General features: G+C 35.0%; 1 long non-coding RNA gene and 2 other non-coding genes across 4 annotated transcripts in view; all 3 read right to left on the reverse strand.

The window, feature by feature from the left end:
• The window catches only part of LOC136833400 (uncharacterized), a 217219-nt gene that overhangs the window by 52569 nt on the left and 145283 nt on the right, over window positions 1–19367 (reverse strand). The gene's annotated exons all lie outside the window — the stretch shown is intronic.
• Window positions 1612–1685, reverse strand: TRNAN-GUU (transfer RNA asparagine (anticodon GUU)). The gene has a single exon. It is a non-coding gene; the product is annotated as a tRNA-Asn (tRNA).
• Window positions 7852–7925, reverse strand: TRNAN-GUU (transfer RNA asparagine (anticodon GUU)). Its single transcript has one exon. It is a non-coding gene; the product is annotated as a tRNA-Asn (tRNA).

Raw genomic sequence — 19367 nt, forward strand, 5'->3', positions numbered from 1 at the left:
ACACGATTCCTCTAATTCTTGAGAGAAGATGCGACCGACAGTGCGTGAATACAGTTCATGACAGATGCTTTGCTGATATTTAGGGATTCGTAGATTCCATGAGATGTATAAGCAAGGATTATGGAAAATGCCACGAAAAGCAAGGATTATGGAAAATGCCATGAAATGTACCAGCAAGGATTATGGAAAACGCAATGATGTGTATAAGCAAAGGATTATGTAAAATGCCACGAAATGTATAAGCAAGGATTATGGGAAACGCCATGAAATGTATAAGCAAGGATTATGGAAAATGCCACGAAAAGCAAGGATTATGGAAAATGCCATGAAATGTACCAGCAAGGATTATGAAAATGCCATGAAATGTATAAGCAAAGACTACAGGGTAGGATGACCAAAAGTACTGGAACGCTTCTAAGAAGAGAGTTAGCTGAGCAAATTGTAAATACTTCTGAAAAGAAATTGGATTATACAGTTTTTTCTGACATCTTTTTTGGCAAAAAAGTTCTCAATAACTTGTGTAAATTCTTTAGAAGCAGACAAGATCGGATTATTATTATTATTATTATTATTATTATTATTATTATTATTATTATTATTATTATTATTATTATTATTATTCAAACTAAAGAAACATTCGCATGGAACACGCATGAGAGACTACTGACTTTCGAAGCAAGTTTTCACACAATGAAATATAGACGGGTAAAAAGTAAACAGAGAGGGCAAGATGGAAACATTATTCAAGTATAAAATTAAACGATAAATACTGCATACAAAAATGCAATGGCAGTCAAAAATCTAAGGCACTATATAGTGTGTGGAGCTTTATGAAACAATAATGAAGCTTCTCTTGACCTGACAAGCACTGCTGTCAATAATACTGGTACGTAGACTATTCTACAGGCCTATAACAAAAGAAATTAAACACAGGGACTGGGCATTGTGGCAACGTAGCAGTTCAACAAGATGTACTTGCTGTTGCAGTTTTGCAAATTTAATGGCTTTATAGTTCTTACCGTGAAAGCACTGACGGCGCTCACTGAAAGCTCTCTGTTGAAAGAGATCAAGGAATGATGTTCAACAGAAGGAGGAGGAGGAGGAGCTAGGAATGACTGATGGAAATGATGCTCCTCCGGTGATCAGGAGAGTGAAGGCCAGCGGTTGTCAAACCAAGAGTAAGAAATGGAGAAAAGTGAAGTAAAAAGTAAATTAACTTATGGATAGAATTAAAATCCCAGCGTCATACAACCAGGGTTACGAGTTGGGGCAATCTAGAAGACCCATACATTAGGCCACTCTTAGTGTTATATATATAAAACCTACTGGTCACTTTTTATTGTTTTTTAACTTGTTCTGTACGCATTTGTTATAACTACAATGCCCTCTTATTTTCTCGATTTCTTCAAACTTTTCGGATGCACTTGCTAGTACAAAGCCTTGAAATCCAGATAAACTCCCACTTTCGTAGCAGGACCCGGGCCCTCATTCGGAATATTAGAACGATGTCATGTTTACCCACCGGACCACAGATATAGACAATTGGCTAAATCTTCTGGCAAACTATGGACAACAGGTGCCATAGAAGAAACGGTTTGACCAAAACTCGATCGCCCCCGGGTGGGCTCGAACCACCAACCTTTCGGTTAACAGCCGAACGCGCTAACCGATTGTGCCACGGAGGCTTGAAACCGAGGTCAACAAATCAGGTTGATATAGGTCAATCACCACTTGGCACTATCGGTAAGGGTTAGAATATATCTCGATTATAATGAAGGCTTACGTATATATAACAGCATCTGGTACCAGTGTTTTGTAACCCATCTTTACGTGCAAAACTGAACATTCATACCTTGGTGGCTAAAACCTTTCAAAAATTAATGTTGCATAAACTGTCATACCATGAAGCTGGAAGGGCGCGCACGCACGCACACGCACCTTGCACACACAGAGCTGAACATTTATACTTAATGAGTAGCTAAATCTTTCAAAGAAATAATTATGTCTAAATTCTGGCAGCCAAGAAACTGGGAAGGAGATTGAGAGAGAGAGAGAGAGAGAGAGAGAGAGAGAGAGAGAGAGAGAGAGAGAGAGAGCTGAACAATATTCATCTGGGTAGCTAAAATCTTTCAGAGAAAAAAAGTACTGCCTAAACTGCAGCACACAAGCAGCTGGGGGGGGAGGAGGGAGGAGGAGGAGGAGGAGGAGGAGGAGGAGGAGGAGGAGGAGGAGGAGGAGGAGGAATGAGAGAGAGAGAGAGAGAGAGATGATCAAAATGAAGTTGATTAACTGCACACAACAATAACCAGTTAAAGAGAGAGAGAGAGAGAGAGAGAGAGAGAGAGAGAGAGATTAGGTCAAGACAACTTTCTTTCATTTTCAAAAACTGAGACTTACCTGAAACTTCACGTAAAGTTCAGTTTTGTGTATTACTGAGAATCTAATAAATATGCAGGCATTCACATACAATATGTGGGTGTGTATGCGAGACGAAGGAAACCCTACAAATGCTGAATCAGCAATTTCAAGGTCAGTCGGTCGAAAGTGAGTGGTGCTGACGTCACTATTCAGTACATCTGTCCGGAGGCATTTCAGTGTTGTTATCCTATCTCACTCACACTTCCTCCTCCACCACCCCTTGCCTCTCTCCCTCTCTCTCTCTCCCCTTCTTCCATCAATCTCTCTGTGGTCTTGGAATGCTTTGATGATTACCCAAGTAGTCCCTCTTTTGAAGTCACGATTCCGTACGGTTGACGGAAATCGGAACCTCTCTCTCTCTCTCTCTGTTCATGAAATGCGTAGAAAAGATAATGGTGACCCAAGTATCAATTTTCTTTCGCTGAAAACAATTCAATACAGTTGGCGAAAAAAAGGAGAGAGAATTCTCTCTCTCTCCTTACACTTTTCTTTCTTTTCATGGAATGCGTAGAAAAGATAATGATGATCCAAGTATCAATTTTCCTTTGCTGAAGTCGCAGTTCAGTACAGTTGGCTGCTAAAATGAAATCTCTCTCTTTCTATCTCTCTCTCTCTCTCTCTCTCTCTCTCCAAATAACGTAGAAAAGACAGTCATGACCCTAATTACCCTTTTCCTTTGCTAATACAGTTACGCTTTGCTAATCCCTTGCTGGCTTTGGGATTCAACAAAACCCACAAATGAAAAAAAGGTTCATTAAACAGTAAAGGTTCATTGAACAGTAACAGACAGACCACGTGGAATACAGAATTTAAAGACAGATGACGCCTATCTTCCGGAAGACAGACGAAACAAGCCAGTGTTTTCCGTACCCAGGAAAATTCGTCATCAGAAATACTGATATGTTTCTTTCAGCAACGTTTCCAGCATTACGTTCTCGGTTGATTACTGTGTTTCCAGCTTTTCTTAAAAGGAATTCAATTCATTGTTGATGGGGATAACACTGAGAAAACTTTGCCCATAAATTATGCTTCCTCAATAAAGTTTGTTTCCTTGTTTATTATTATGTCATCTTGATTCCATTCTTTCTATCCAGTCAATCTCCGTCCCCACCCACCCCTACCGCAGTTCCCTCCTCTAGTGTTGAAGGCAAACCGATCAGTTTCTGTAACTTGGCGTCGCAAACAACAATGGTCATCGATACCAGAAGTATGTTTGTTTGGCTACAATCTGAATAAAAACAAAAGGCAAATGTTGATATGAATCGATTCTGCTTTCCGCAACCAGTGATGTTCTAGAGATCAATATCACTCTATAATAGCAATAACAAAGATAAAGTTATCAGGGTTCAAGATCATACGAAACACAGAATGCAGACACAGTGGAGGCTACAGGTTACAACAGCAAGACGAAGTGTGCACACATGTACACTAATCACAACGATAACGTTTCCTCTTGGGAGCACGAGTGGGTCCGGCGGTAACACGAACACGTCTCACTAATGACCAATTGGTACAAGAACCCAACACCAATGAAAGTTTGCTAAATTTTCAAATTTTCGATTTACTGGGAATATTACTTAGTTGTTACTTATTTTCCACTTATTGTTGTCAGAACTGAATTGAACGAAGTTGAGGATTAAAACGATTTTAAAATAATTTTTTGTCACTGAACTAAGGATTACCTGTCTATGTATATATATACACACACACACACACACACACACACATATATATATATATATATATTATATATATATATATATTATATATATATATATATATATATATATATATATATATATATATATATATATATATATATATATATATATGTACCTGTGAAGTAGAATGGGTGTACATGCTCGTGACACACAGTCTCTTGCAATGTTTAACAAACCTCGCAAGTGGGGGTATGTGTTTGTTAATTCAGTGCTCAGCGTTCATTCACCTGTGAAGATCAGCAATTGATCAGTCGGTGATTGACACATCGTTTGAAGAGCGCCTAGAGACAGTAACATGTGTCCAAAGATGAAAATTTCCGTGGGACTTTCAGGTCTGGTTCTAATCGGATTTTTGGGTGTATTACGGAAACGAACATTAGTTTGTACGTTGTGAAAACTCCTGGTGCAATGCGCTCTTGTGAAAAGCAATTCATTGAGAGGCGTGAAGCCGTATCTAAAGGACGTGTTGGACGCGCTGGGAATTGGAATTCCCATTCGCTAGAGAAAATGTTTCATTGCTGTTGAAGGAGCTGTTTGGGAAGGAGAGTGAAATTCTAAGCTCCAATTACCTTTTGAAGGGGTGAGTTGAAATGTGCACTGACATTCAGTGTCCTGCCATGTATTTTATTATTTCTATTATGTCGGTGTTTTTTTTTTTTATTGTTTACAAATTTCCTTTTGGTTCGGGAGATATCCCGCATGATTTTATATGGGGTTTAATGTGATTTTTTTTTAAATGACAGATGTATCATGGATGAAGACGCACACAGTTGTGCAAAAGCATGGGCAATGACATAAATGACTGCACAACATTTGTCTTAATTGGGACTTTGATTTACTGACCCTGGTATTGGAGATCTTAGTGACGGGGTGGAGGAAAGGGAATTTGGTTTTTTCTTGTTATCACTTATGTCTTATTGACGTTTGAGGTGATGGTTAAATAACATGCTTTAGCTTGTCTCTGTTTAACTGGTCTCATGTTGGGTTTGGAAAATAAAGTTTATTTTGTATGCCAGGCTTGATTTATACACATCAGTTTAGGCGTAGATTTTCTTAGAATTCATGAGACCGTCTGAGAGAGAGAGAGAGAGAGAGAGAGAGAGAGAGAGAGAGAGAGAGAGAGAGAGAGAGAGAGAGAGAGGAGAGAGAGAGAGAAAGCTGTGACACTCAGCAAGGAGGATGCAGGCCAGAGCTACCAAGATTCTTGCATCTTTTTTTCAAGGTAGGTAAAATATAAAAAGCCTTTAGGGCGTTTTATAACACACACATATATATATTATATATATATATATTATATAAATTATTTTATATCTGTCTATCTATATATGTATATATATTTATATATATGTATATATAAAACATGCCCAAAACCTTTAAGATAGGGCCCTCAAGGCTAACATCCAATGTTACAAATGTTCCCGTTAGAGAAGCTATTACTTTTATTCTTGAAAAGCTGTTTCCTAATCCTGATTCTGTTTACTGTAATTTTAATCGGCCCTTTCTTCACTTTTACCTCGGAGAAAGAACAAGATTCTAAACTGGACTTTTTAGATATTTTGATTTTCAAAGAAAATGACCGTTTCAATACTAATATTTTTAGAAAAAGAACGTTTACTGGTCTTGGGTCAAACTTTTATGGCTTCTGCTTTGCTAATTTCAAACTTAACTCTGTCCACACTCTCGTACATCGTGCTTTAACTCTCACTTCTAGTTGGGTCTTTTTTCATGAAGAAATCCTTTTCCTGCAACAATACTTTAATAATAATTACTTTTCAAACAAAACTTTCTATAGAATTCTTTCCAGACTACTGAACAAATCATTCATCCCTACAGTAAACTTGAATGTCCCCAAACTCCCTATATACGCCGTTTTCCATTTTACATGATGACAGCTTTAGTAGGATTTCATTAGATCGTTCAGAAGTACTTTGGGGCAATTGGCATCAAACTCATCCCAGAAAATCCAGAGACACTCGGCTCGTTCTTCAGATTTAAAGATCGGCTCTGCCCTTTCATGTCGTCTGGTCTTGTTTATGAATATACTTGTCCCACATGTAGTCTGGGAACATATGTCGGATCTACCAGGCGGCTTCTCAGGGTCAGAGCCGACTCTCATAAGGGGGTGAGTTATAGAACTGGATGCCAACTGTCCAATCCAGAGCTATCCTGAATGAGAAATCGTGCCACCAAGTGCAAAACGCATATGAATTACGATGATTTTAAAGTTATTGGCCAAGTACAGAACCAACAAAATCTTCAGATGGTCAAGTCTTTAAATATTAAACTACGGTTTCCCTCATTAAACACTCAGACTGCCTCTATTCCATTGTTTTTGTGATAGCTCATTACTATTTGTAGCTCTGAACTTTTTGTTTTGTTTTTCTGTACATGTTTTTCTTTTACTGTTAGTGTGGTTCTGTCGCTTGCGTTGTAAGGTTAGCGTCTTCTGCTTTTTTTATAAGTATATTACTGGCTTATTTTGTTTCTCCATTCTTTGAAAATTTTCTTAAAAATAAACAATTTTTTAATATTTTTATCTTTTGTAATTTATTTGGAGTGTTTTGTGATTTTGCTATTTTTAATGTGCTCTTTTGTAACGTGATTCTATGGTTTGTGTGTATGTATTTAAGTGTGCTCTAGTGTGTGTAATTTTGAACAGCCTTTATAGATTTTTAATGACTAATGTTTTAACGTAATTCAGTTTTAACCGCTCAGTACTTTTATTAATTTATTTGATTTTCCATAGAATTCCCTGATGATATGATTATGAATCACGAAACGTAGGAAGCAATAAAGGAAGTGTGAATCTCCAGAGTATTCCTGCCCTTGACTACAATTTATGTATGTGCACCGAATCTGCCAGAATTGTGTGATTTAATGTAAATATATATATATAAATAAATATATGTGTACATATATATTATATTATGTATGTATGTATGTATACATGCACACACATATACGTAATATATATGTATATATGTGTGCATGTATACATACATACATACATACATATATATATATATATATATATGTACACATATATTTATATATATATTTACATTTATATCACACAAATCTGACAGATTTTATATATATTTATATTTTATATATATTTATATATACACATACATATACATCAATGATTAGTAAAAACTTTGAAAACTGTCTACATAAATCATTAACACTCAGTGATTACTCACCGTAAACAAAAGTAGCCATAAGCATCCATGATTAAGATTATGAGACGAATTTACCTATAATCAAAAGTAATGTCCAGAACTATCAACACTCCTGTATACAGGCACTACAACAAAGTTAGTTATAGTTTCCAAGTGGACTTAATTCATTATGATTCACTATAGCTTCTCGCTAACAAGAGAAAGAGAAAGTTTCCCATCACGGTAAAGAATCGACGGAGATTTCAGTGGCTAAGGTCATCTCAGGTCATGGGTAATCTGGACCTTTTAATTTAGATTTTACCAACTGTTTAGGACATCTAAGTAACAAATGGCAAGAAGAAGCCCTCAGATAAGTAATAATGACATATGACTGCATCTGAACACCTTCCGAAACAATTTACTTCAAGGTTACATCTACCTATTAATGATTATTATTTGTGCAGACTCAGTCTGAATTCCTATAAAGTGAAAACAGTGCCAATATCCAATTGTTATTTAATTACTTCTTTGCCCTTTAATTAAAAGAGTTACGCCCCCGGGTGGGCTCGAACCACCAACCTTTCGGTTAACAGCCGAACGCGCTAACCGATTGTGCCACGGAGGCTTGAGAACTGAAGGAAAATCTTTAAATGATCAAGAAGAATTTCTATCGTGGCACTACCTGTGGTAAGCGATCGGTGGTGGCAAGCTTGAATAACGAGTCGGGCAACTTATTCACGTTCTCAGCCTTCCCAAGGCGCACGATGGAAAACGACCTACTTTTAGGTCAACAATGAAGCAAATTATATACATTCCTTACATGAAAGATAAACGTGTTGCTTTCTTCACGAAGAACCTGCAGTTCGTAAGCTCTTAACTTAAGGTCTAGCTGGGGATAGGAAAGGTATTGGTAGACCTGGGAGACAGGAGAGTTTTGGTATACCTGATTACGTAACGGTGGTGAGGTTGGCAGCCTTGAGCTGCTTTTCTAAACTCTCATTCCTCCGCTACAAAGAAAAATGAACTTATCTTTATATAAATTAAACTCTTGAGAAATTATTTCGTCAGTGATTGATGCCAAAATTATAAAAGGAATATTCCTACGAAGAGACATCAGATCTGACTTAGAATTAGAAGTTTAATGTATGAAACGGAGTCTGTCGAGTTCCTCACGAAAAAGAAACAAAAATATTAGAAGTTACTTTCCTTCTCATGTCTACTGAATGTTGTTATTTCTTTTATTTCTTGTGTTATTAATATAATTTCCTCTTATTATTTATAACTTAAATGAGACCCCATAATAAAAGGGTGTGAAGCAAGAAGATACAGGAAGATGAGAGAATATATATTTATACATACATACATACATACATACATACATACATACATACATACATACATACATACATATATACATACATATATATTTTTTTCATACATGGTCAGTCTAGCCTGTGGACGCACGCTCATTAAATTTATGTTTCTTGGGGGTCAATATAAATAAAGTCATGGTGAATAATAATAATAATAATAATAATAATAATAATAATAATAATAATAATAATAATAATAATAATAACTTAACTATATTGCAAGTGAACATTATGAATTGTAATTTCTCCAATAATAATAATAATAATAATAATAATAATAATAATAATAATAATAATAATAATAATAATAATAATAATAATACTGTATCTTCATTGCCTAAAATGGGAAAGACAAATTTGGCTTTCGTCGGCGTAGAAGTCTCCTGCCAAGGGCACTGGTGGGGTGGGTTAATCTGGGAGGTGGGATGGTTCTTGAATTTTCTTAACTTTAAAGTCCGTATCAAATTTACTATTAATTTATGGCTGTAAGGTTTTTTTAAATGTAGGGTATAAGCATTAAGCAGTTTTTGGAATTCCTTTATGAGTTTTGTGTTTATTTTATTAACCCATTTGTTGTAAGAAAAAAACAGGTCAATATCGAACTTTGAAACTTAAAAAACAACGCAAATTGGAGAGCAAATATATTCAAAACCACAAAGAGTTTTGGGGTGCGATGCTCCCTCTTCAATGTGGAGACACTAAAACTCGCACTGCAGAAGGAGCATGACGCTCCGAAACTGTAATTGGTTTTCAATGTATTTGTTCCCCAATCTGTGTGGTTTTTTTTACTTATAGTATACACTTTTCAAATCAGTTAAATATTTTATTTTCCGGCATGGGATCAGTCGCTCTAAAACGAAATAAGCTCGCTTTGCGTTTTTTTTGTGTGTTTTCATTATATTACAAATCATATTAATTCATGGCTTCGTGCACATAAATAAGGAAATGGTGTCTCACACACAACAATTTCTCTCTTCTCTCTCTCTCTCTCTCTCTCTCTCTCTCTCTCAAATGAAACGGGACAGGTGAAAAGTAGTCTATTAAGAAAAACAAAAGCTGAATCATCAATGTTTGGAGATTTCATATATCTCTGATTAAGAGCACGTAGAAGAATAAGAAGAGGAAGCATGAGAGAGAGAGAGAGAGAGAGAGAGAGAGAGAGAGAGAGAGAGAGAGAGAGAGAGAGAGAGAGAGAATTATAGTACAGAATCACATAGTTCTCAACACTAACACGAAGACAGGTGAAGCAGCCCTTTACAATAATAATAATAATAATAATAATAATAATAATAATAATAATAATAATAAAAACATCCACTAGAAGGGAGGTATAATTTACATTTGATGCAACTGATGTAACTTACATTCTGTCCTATCGACTGAGTAAATATTTTAATGAAAGAACTTGTGAAAAGATGACATTTAAAAACATTACATGGAAAATGTAAGTGGAAGAGTAAGAGTTTTATTTAAACATATGGAATGAAAGATTGTAAGGTTTGTAACTTTGTTATTATCTACATAATAACTAAATAACTATACCTCTACTACAGAAAAAATGTGCTATATGTTTTTTAAAAAAAAGTGATTAACTGATAAGGAATGCTATTGTATTTGCATAAGAACTCTCCTGCTTGAAACCACCCAGCCCCGGGTGGGCACGAACGACCAGAGTGCCACATGCCCAAGAATCCAAATAATTCTTTCCTCTTGCCCACCAAGTATCACCTGATTTAATCGACCGTCGAGCCAGACCCTCAGTGACTAAATATGTATTGCTCATAGATAAAGAGTTGGGGCAAAAGGGTTGTGATTTCCAACTGGCTTTAGTTTTTTAAAAATGGTGGTATAATGTATTTAATGGCTTATTAAAGTCCAAAGAACATTAAAATGCATTTAGTGGCTTATTAAAGTCCACAGAACATTAAAATGCATTTAATGGCTTATTAAAGGCCAAAGAACATTGAAATGCATTTAATGGCTTAGAAAAGTCCACGGAACCTTCAAATGCATTTATTAGCTTAGAAAAGTCCACGGAACCTTAAAATGCACTTAATGGCTTAGAATAGTCCACGGAACCATAAAATGAATTTAATGGCATAGAAAAGTCCACAGAACCTTAAAATTCATTTAATGAATTAGAAAAGTCCACGGAACCTTAAAATGCATTTAATGGTTTAGGAAAGTCCACGGAACCTTAAATTGCACTTAATGGCTTAGGAAAGTCCACGGCACCTTAAAAAGCATTTAATGGCTTGGGAAAGTCCACGGAACCTTAAAATGCAATTAATGGCTTAGAAAAGTCCGCAGAGCCTTAAAATGCATTTAATGGCTCAGAAAAGTCCACAGAAACTCAAAATGCACTGAATGGCTTAGAAAAATCCACAGTACATTAAAATGCATTTAATGGCTTAGAAAAGTCCACAGAACCTTCAAATGCATTTAATGACTTAGAAAAGTCCACGGAACCTTAAAATGCATTCACTGGCTTTGAAAAGTCCAAAGCACCTTAAAATACATTTAATGGCCTAGGAAAGTCCTTGGAACCTTCAAATGCAATTAATGGCTTAGAAAAGTCCACAGAACCTTACAATGCATTTAATGGCTTACAAGAGTTCACCAACCTTAAAATGCATTTAATGGCTTAGAAAAGTCCACGGAACCTTAAAATGCATTTAATGGCTTAGAAAAGTCCATAGAACCTTAAAATGCATTTAATGGCTTAGAAAAGTCCACGGAACCTTAAAATGCATTTAATGGCTTAGAAAAACTACAGAACCTTAAAATACATTTAATGGCTTAGAAAAACCACAGCACCTTAAAATACATTTAATGGCTTAAAAGAGTCCACGAAACCTTAAAATGCGTTTAATGGCTTAGAAAAGTCCTCAGAATCTTAAAATGCATTTCAAGGCTTAGAAAAGTCCAAAGAACCTGAAAATACATTTAATGGCTTGGAAAAACCAAAAAACCTTAAAATACATTTAATGGCTTAAAAAAGTCCACGAAACCTTAAAATACATTACATGCCTTAGAAAAGTCCACGGAATCTTAAAATGCATTTAATGGCTTAGAAAATTCACAAAACCTTAAAATGCATTTAATGGCTTAGAAAAGTCCATGGAACCTTAAAATGCATTTAATAGCTTAGAAAAGTCCACGGAACCTTAAAATGCACTTATTGGCTTAGAAAAGTCCACAGAACCTTCAAATGCATCTAATGGCTTAGAAAAGTCCACGGAACCTTAAAATGCATTTAATGGCTTAGAAAATCAACAGAATCTTAAAATGCATATAATGGCTTAGAAAAGTCCACAGAACCTTAAAATGCATTTAATGGCTTAGAAAAGTCCACAGGACCTTAAAATGCATTTAATGGCTTAGAAAAGTCCACGGAACCTTAAAATGCATTTAATGGCTTAGAAAAGTCCACAGAACCTTAAAATGTATTTAATGGCTTAGAAAAGTCCATCGGCCCTTAAAATACATTTAATGGCTTAGAAAAGTTTACAGAACCTTAAGATGCATTTAATGGCTTAGAAAAGTTTACAGAACCTTAAAATGCATTTAATGGCTTAGAAAAGTCCACAGAACCTTAAAAGGCATTAATGGCTTAGAAAAGTCCACATAACCTTAAAATGCATTTAATGGCTTAGAATAGTCCACAGAACCTTAAAACACATTTCATGGCTTATAAAAGTCCACAGAATCTTAAAATACATTTATTGGCTTTAAAAAGTCCACAGAATCTTTAAAAAAAATGTCCAGTGACGGGCTGGAAAACCAACGACGACGAAAATAGGGTGGGCCGATGCAAGGACTAGTACACTCGTGCATTCCTCCTGGTGTCGGCAATATTAAGTTATCCAGCAGCTGGAACCTTAAATGTAATTAATGGCTTGGAGAAGTCCAAGGAACCTTAAAATGCATTTATTGACTTAGAAAAGTCACTGAACCTTGAAATGCATTTAATGGCTTAGAAAAGTCCACGGAATCTTAAAATGCATTTAATGGCTTAGAAAATCCACAGAATCTTAAAATGCATTTAATGGCTTAGAAAAGTCCACAGAACCTTAAAATACATTTAATGGCTTAGAAAAGTCCACAGAACATTAAAATGCATCTAATGGCTTAGAAAAGTCCACGGAATCTTAAAATGCATTTAATGGCTTAGGAAAGTCCATGGAACCTGAAAATGCATTTAATGGCTTAGAAAAGTCCACGGAAACTTAAAATGCATTTAATGGCTCAGACAAGTCCACAGAACCTTCAAATGAGTTTAATGGCTTAGGAAAGTCCACGGAACCTTAAAATGCATTTAATGGCTTAGGAAAATCCAAGGAACCTCAAAATGCAGTTAATGGCTTACAAAAGTCCACGGAACCTTTAAATGCATTAATGGCTTAGAAAAATCCACAGAACCTTAAAATACATTTAATGGCTTAGAAAAGTCTACAGAACCTTAAAATATATTTAATGTCTTAGAAAACTCCACAGAACCTCAAAATGCATTTAATGGCTTATAAAAGTCCACAGAACCTTTAAATGCATTAATGGCTTAGAAAATCCACAGGACCTTAAAATATTTTTAATGGCTTAAAAAAGTCAACAGAACCTTAAAATGCAATTAATGGCCTAGAAAAGTCCACGGAACCTTAAGATATATTTAATGGCTTAGAAAAGTCCACAGAACCTTAAAATGCATTTAATGACACAGAAAAGTCCACGGAACCTTAAAATGTATTTAATGGCTTAAAAAAAGTCCACAGAACCTTCAAATGCATTTAATGGTTTAGAAAAGTCCACGGAACCTAAAAATGCAATTAATGGCTTAGAAAAGTCCACAGAACCTTAAAATGCATTTAATGACTTAGAAAATCCACGGAGCCTTAAAATGTATTTAATCGTTTAGAAAAGTTCACTGAACCTTAAAATGCACATAATGACTTATATAAGTCCACAGAATCTTAAAATACATTTAATGGCTTAGAAAAGTCCACGGAACCTTAAAACATATTTAATGGCTTAGAAAAGGCCAAAGAACATTAAAATGCATTTATAAGTGGTTTATAAAAGTCCACGGAACCTTAAAATACATTAATGGCTTATAAAAGTCTACGGAACCTTAAAATGCATTAATGGCTTAGAAAAGTCCACATAACCTTAAAATGCATTTAATGGCTTAGAAAAGTCCACGGAACCTTAAAATGCATTACCGGCGTAGAAAAGTCCACAGAATCTTAAAATGCATTTAAATGTTTAGAAAAGTCCACAGAACCTTAAAATGCATTTAATGGCTTAGAAAAGTCCACGGAATCTTAAAATGCATTTAATGGTTTAGAAAAGTCAACAGAATCTTAAAATGCATTACTGGCTTAGAAAAGTCCACGGAAACTTAAAATGCATTTAATGGCTTAGAAAAATCTACAGAACCTTAAAATACATCTAATGGCTTAGAAAAGTCCAAGGAACCTTAAAAAGCATTTAATGGCTTAGAAAAGTCCACAGAGTCTTAAAATGCATTTAATGGCTTAGAAAAGTCCACGGAACCTAAAAATGCATTTAATGGCTTGAAAAGTCCACAAACATTAAAATGCATTTAATGGCTTAGAAAAGTCCATAGAACCATAAAATACATTTAATGGCTTAGAAAACCACAGAACCTTAAAATACATTTAATGGCTTAAAAAGTCCGCAGAACCCTAAAATGCATTTAATGGCTTAGAAAAGTCTACAAATCTTATAATGCATTTAATGGCTTAGAAAAGTCCAAAGAACCTTATAATGCATTTAATGGCTTGAAAAGTCCACAGAACTTGACTCAAAATGCACTTAATGGCTTAGAAATGTCCACGGAACCTTAAAATGCATTTACTGGTTTTGAAAAGTCCACAGAACCTTCAAATGCATTTAATGGCTTAGAAAAGTCCACAGAACCTTCAAATGCATTTACTGGCTTAGAAAAGTCCACGGAACCTTAAATGCATTTAATGGCTTAGAAAATCCACAGAACCTTAAAATGCATTTAATGCCTCAGAAAAAATCCACAGAACCTTAAAAATGTATTTAATGGCTTTGAAAAGTCCACAGGCCCTAAAATACGTTTAATGGCTTAGAAAAGTTTACAGAGCCTTAAAATGCATTTATTGGCTTAGAAAAGTCCACAGAACCTTAAAAGGCATTAATGGCTTAGAAAAGTCCACAGAACCTTAAAACACATTTCATGGCTTATAAAAGTCCACAGAATCTTAAAATACATTTAATGGCTTAAAAAGTCCACAGAATCTTTAAAAAAATGTCCAGTTAGGGGCTGAAAATCCAATGACGACTAAAATAGGTGGGCCGTTGCAAGGGCTGGTACACTCGTGCATTCCTCCTGGTGTCGGCAATATTAAGATATCCAGCAGCTGGAACTTTAAATGTATTTAATGGCTTAGAGAAGTCCAAGGAACCTTAAAATGCATTTATTGGCTTACAAGAGTCCACGGAACCTCAAAACGCATTTATTGGCTTAGGAAAGTCCACGGAACCTTAAATGCAATTGATGGCTTAGAAAAGTCCACGGAACCTTAAAATGCATTTAATGGCTTAGGAAAGTCCACGGAACCTCAAAATGCATTTAATGGCTTAGGAAAGTCCACGGAACCTTAAAATGCATTAATGGCTTAAGAACGTCCACGGAACCTTGGAATGCAATTTATTGTTTAGAAAATTCATGAACCATAAAATGCATTTAATGGCTTAGGAAGTCCATAGAACTCCTCAAAATGCATTTAATCGCTTAGAAAAGTCCACGGAACCTTAAATGCATTTAATGGCTTAGAAAAGTCCATAGAACCTTCAAATGAATTTAATGGCTTATAAAAGTCCACAGAACCTTAAAATGCATTTAATGGCTTAGAAAAGTCCACGGAACCTCAAAACACATTTAATGGCTTATAAAAGTCCACGAAACCTTTTAAATGCATTAATGGCTTAGAAAAATCCAGAGCCTTAAAATACATTTAATGGCTTAGAACGTCCACGGAACCTTAAAATGCAATTAATGGCTTAGAAAAGTCCACGGAACCAAAATATATTTAATGGTTTAGAAAAGTCCACGGAACCTTAAATGCATTTAATGGCTCCAGAAAAGTCCACGGAATCTTAAAATGCATTTAATGGCTTAAAAGGTCCATTAAGAACTTTCAAATGCATTTAATGGCTTAGAAAAGTCCACGGAACCTAAAAATGCAATGAATGGTTTAGAAAAGTCCACAGCACCTTAAAATGCATTTAATCGTTTAGAAAAGTTCACTAAACCTTAAAATGCATTTAATGACTTATATAAGTCCACGGAACCTTAAAATATATCTAATGGCTTAGAAAAGTCCATAGAACATTAAAATGCATTTATAAGTGGCTTATAAAAGTCCACGGAACCTTAAAATGCATTAATGGCTTAGAAAAGTCTACGGAACCTTAAAATGCATTTAATGACTTAGAAAATCCACGGAGCCTTAAAATGTATTTAATCGTTTAGAAAAGTTCACTGAACCTTAAAATGCACATAATGACTTATATAAGTCCACAGAATCTTAAAATACATTTAATGGCTTAGAAAAGTCCACACGGAACCTTAAACATATTTAATGGCTTAGAAAAGGCCAAAGAACATTAAAATGCATTTATAAGTGGTTTATAAAAGTCCACGGAACCTTAAAATACATTAATGGCTTATAAAGTCTACGGAACTTAAAATGCATTAATGGCTTAGAAAGTCCATATAACCTTAAAATGCATTTAATGGCTTAGAAAAGTCCACGGAACCTTAAAATGCATTACTGGCGTAGAAAAGTCCACAGAATCTTAAAATGCATTTAAATGTTTAGAAAAGTCCACAGAACCTTTAAATGCATTTAATGGCTTAGAAAAAGTCCACGGAATCTTAAAATGCATTTAATGGTTTAGAAAAAGTCAACAGAATCTTAAAATGCATTACTGGCTTAGAAAAGTCCATTGGAAACTTAAAATGCATTTAATGGCTTAGAAAATCTACAGAACCTTAAAATACATCTAATGGCTTAGAAAAGTCCAAGGAACCTTAAAAAGCATTTAATGGCTTAGAAAAGTCCACAGAGTCTTAAAATGCATTTAATGGCTTAGAAAAGTCCACGGAACCTTAAAATGCATTTAATGGCTTGGAAAAGTCCACAAACATTAAAATGCATTTAATGGCTTAGAAAAGTCCATAGAACCTTAAAATACATTTAATGGCTTAGAAAAACCACAGAACCTTAAAATACATTTAATGGCTTAAAAAAGTCCGCAGAACCCTAAAATGCATTTAATGGCTTAGAAAAGTCTACGGAATCTTATAATGCATTTAATGGCTTAGAAAAGTCCAAAGAACCTTATAATGCATTTAATGGCTTGGAAAAGTCCACAGAACTTGACTCAAAATGCACTTAATGGCTTAGAAATGTCCACGGAACCTTAAAATGCATTTACTGGCTTTGAAAAGTCCACAGAACCTTCAAATGCATTTAATGGCTTAGAAAAGTCCACAGAACCTTCAAATGCATTTACTGGCTTAGAAAAGTCCACGGAACCTTAAAATGCATTTAATGGCTTAGAAAAATCCACAGAACCTTAAAATGCATTTAATGCCTCAGAAAAATCCACAGAACCTTAAAATGTATTTAATGGCTTTGAAAAGTCCACAGGCCCTAAAATACGTTTAATGGCTTAGAAAAGTTTACAGAGCCTTAAAATGCATTTATTGGCTTAGAAAAGTCCACAGAACCTTAAAAGGCATTAATGGCTTAGAAAAGTCCACAGAACCTTAAAACACATTTCATGGCTTATAAAAGTCCACAGAATCTTAAAATACATTTAATGGCTTAAAAAAGTCCACAGAATCTTTAAAAAAATGTCCAGTTAGGGGCTGAAAAATCCAATGACGACTAAAATAGGGTGGGCCGTTGCAAGGGCTGGTACACTCGTGCATTCCTCCTGGTGTCGGCAATATTAAGATATCCAGCAGCTGGAACTTTAAATGTATTTAATGGCTTAGAGAAGTCCAAGGAACCTTAAATGCATTTATTACTTACAGAGTCCACGGAACCTCAAAAACGCATTTATTGGCTTAGGAAAGTCCACGGAACCTTAAATGCAATTGATGGCTTAGAAAAGTCCACGGAACCTTAAAATGCATTTAATGGCTTAGGAAAGTCCACGGAACCTCAAAATGCATTTAATGGCTTAGGAAAGTCCACGGAACCTTAAAATGCATTAATGGCTTAGGAACGTCCACGGAACCTTAAATGCAATTTATTGTTTAGAAAATTCAAGGAACCATAAAATGCATTTAATGGCTTAGGAAAGTCCATAGAACCTCAAAATGCATTTAATCGCTTAGAAAAGTCCACGGAACCTTAAAATGCATTTAATGGCTTAGAAAAGTCCATAGAACCTTCAAATGAATTTAATGGCTTATAAAAGTCCACAGAACCTTAAAATGCATTTAATGGCTTAGAAAAGTCCACGGAACCTCAAAATACATTTAATGGCTTATAAAAGTCCACGAAACCTTTAAATGCATTAATGGCTTAGAAAAATCCACAGAGCCTTAAAATACATTTAATGGCTTAGAACGTCCACGGAACCTTAAAATGCAATTAATGGCTTAGAAAAGTCCACGGAACCTTAAAATATATTTAATGGTTTAGAAAAGTCCACGGAACCTTAAAATGCATTTAATGGCTCAGAAAAGTCCACGGAATCTTAAAATGCATTTAATGGCTTAAAAAGGTCCACAGAACTTTCAAATGCATTTAATGGCTTAGAAAAGTCCACGGAACCTAAAAATGCAATGAATGGTTTAGAAAAGTCCACAGCACCTTAAAATGCATTTAATCGTTTAGAAAAGTTCACTAAACCTTAAAATGCATTTAATGACTTATATAAGTCCACGGAACCTTAAAATATATCTAATGGCTTAGAAAAGTCCATAGAACATTAAAATGCATTTATAAGTGGCTTATAAAAGTCCACGGAACCTTAAAATGCATTAATGGCTTAGAAAAGTCTACGGAACCTTAAAATGCGTTAATGGCTTAGAAAAGTCCACATAACCTTAAAATGCATTTAATGGCTTAGAAAAGTCCACGGAACCTTAAAATGCATTTAATGGCTAAGGAAAGCCCACGGAACCTTAAAATGCAATTAATGGTTTAGAAAGTCCACAGAACCTTAAAATACATTTAATGGCTTAGAAAAGTCCACAGAACCTTAAAATGCATTTAATTGCTTAGAAAAGTCCACAAAACATTAAAATGCATTTAATGGCTTAGAAAAGTCCACAGATCCTTAAAATACATTTACTGGCTTAGATAAACCACAGAACCTTAAAATACATGTAATGGCTTAAAAAAATCCACAGAACCCTAAAATGCATTTTATGGCTTAGAATAGTCCACGGAAACTTAAAATGCATTACTGGCTTAGAAAAATCCACGGAAACTTAAAATGCATTTAATGGCTTAGAAAAATTCACAGAACCTTAAAATGCATTTAATCTCTTAGAAAAGTCCAGGGAACCTTAAAATGCATTTAATGGCTTAGAAAAGTCCAAGGAACCTTAAAAAGCATTTAATGGCTTAGAAAAGTCCACAGAACCTTATAATGCATTTAATGGCTTAGAAAAGTCCATG

The sequence above is a fragment of the Macrobrachium rosenbergii genome, chromosome 51, assembly GCF_040412425.1.
Source record: "Macrobrachium rosenbergii isolate ZJJX-2024 chromosome 51, ASM4041242v1, whole genome shotgun sequence".
Classification (NCBI taxonomy): domain Eukaryota; kingdom Metazoa; phylum Arthropoda; class Malacostraca; order Decapoda; family Palaemonidae; genus Macrobrachium; species Macrobrachium rosenbergii.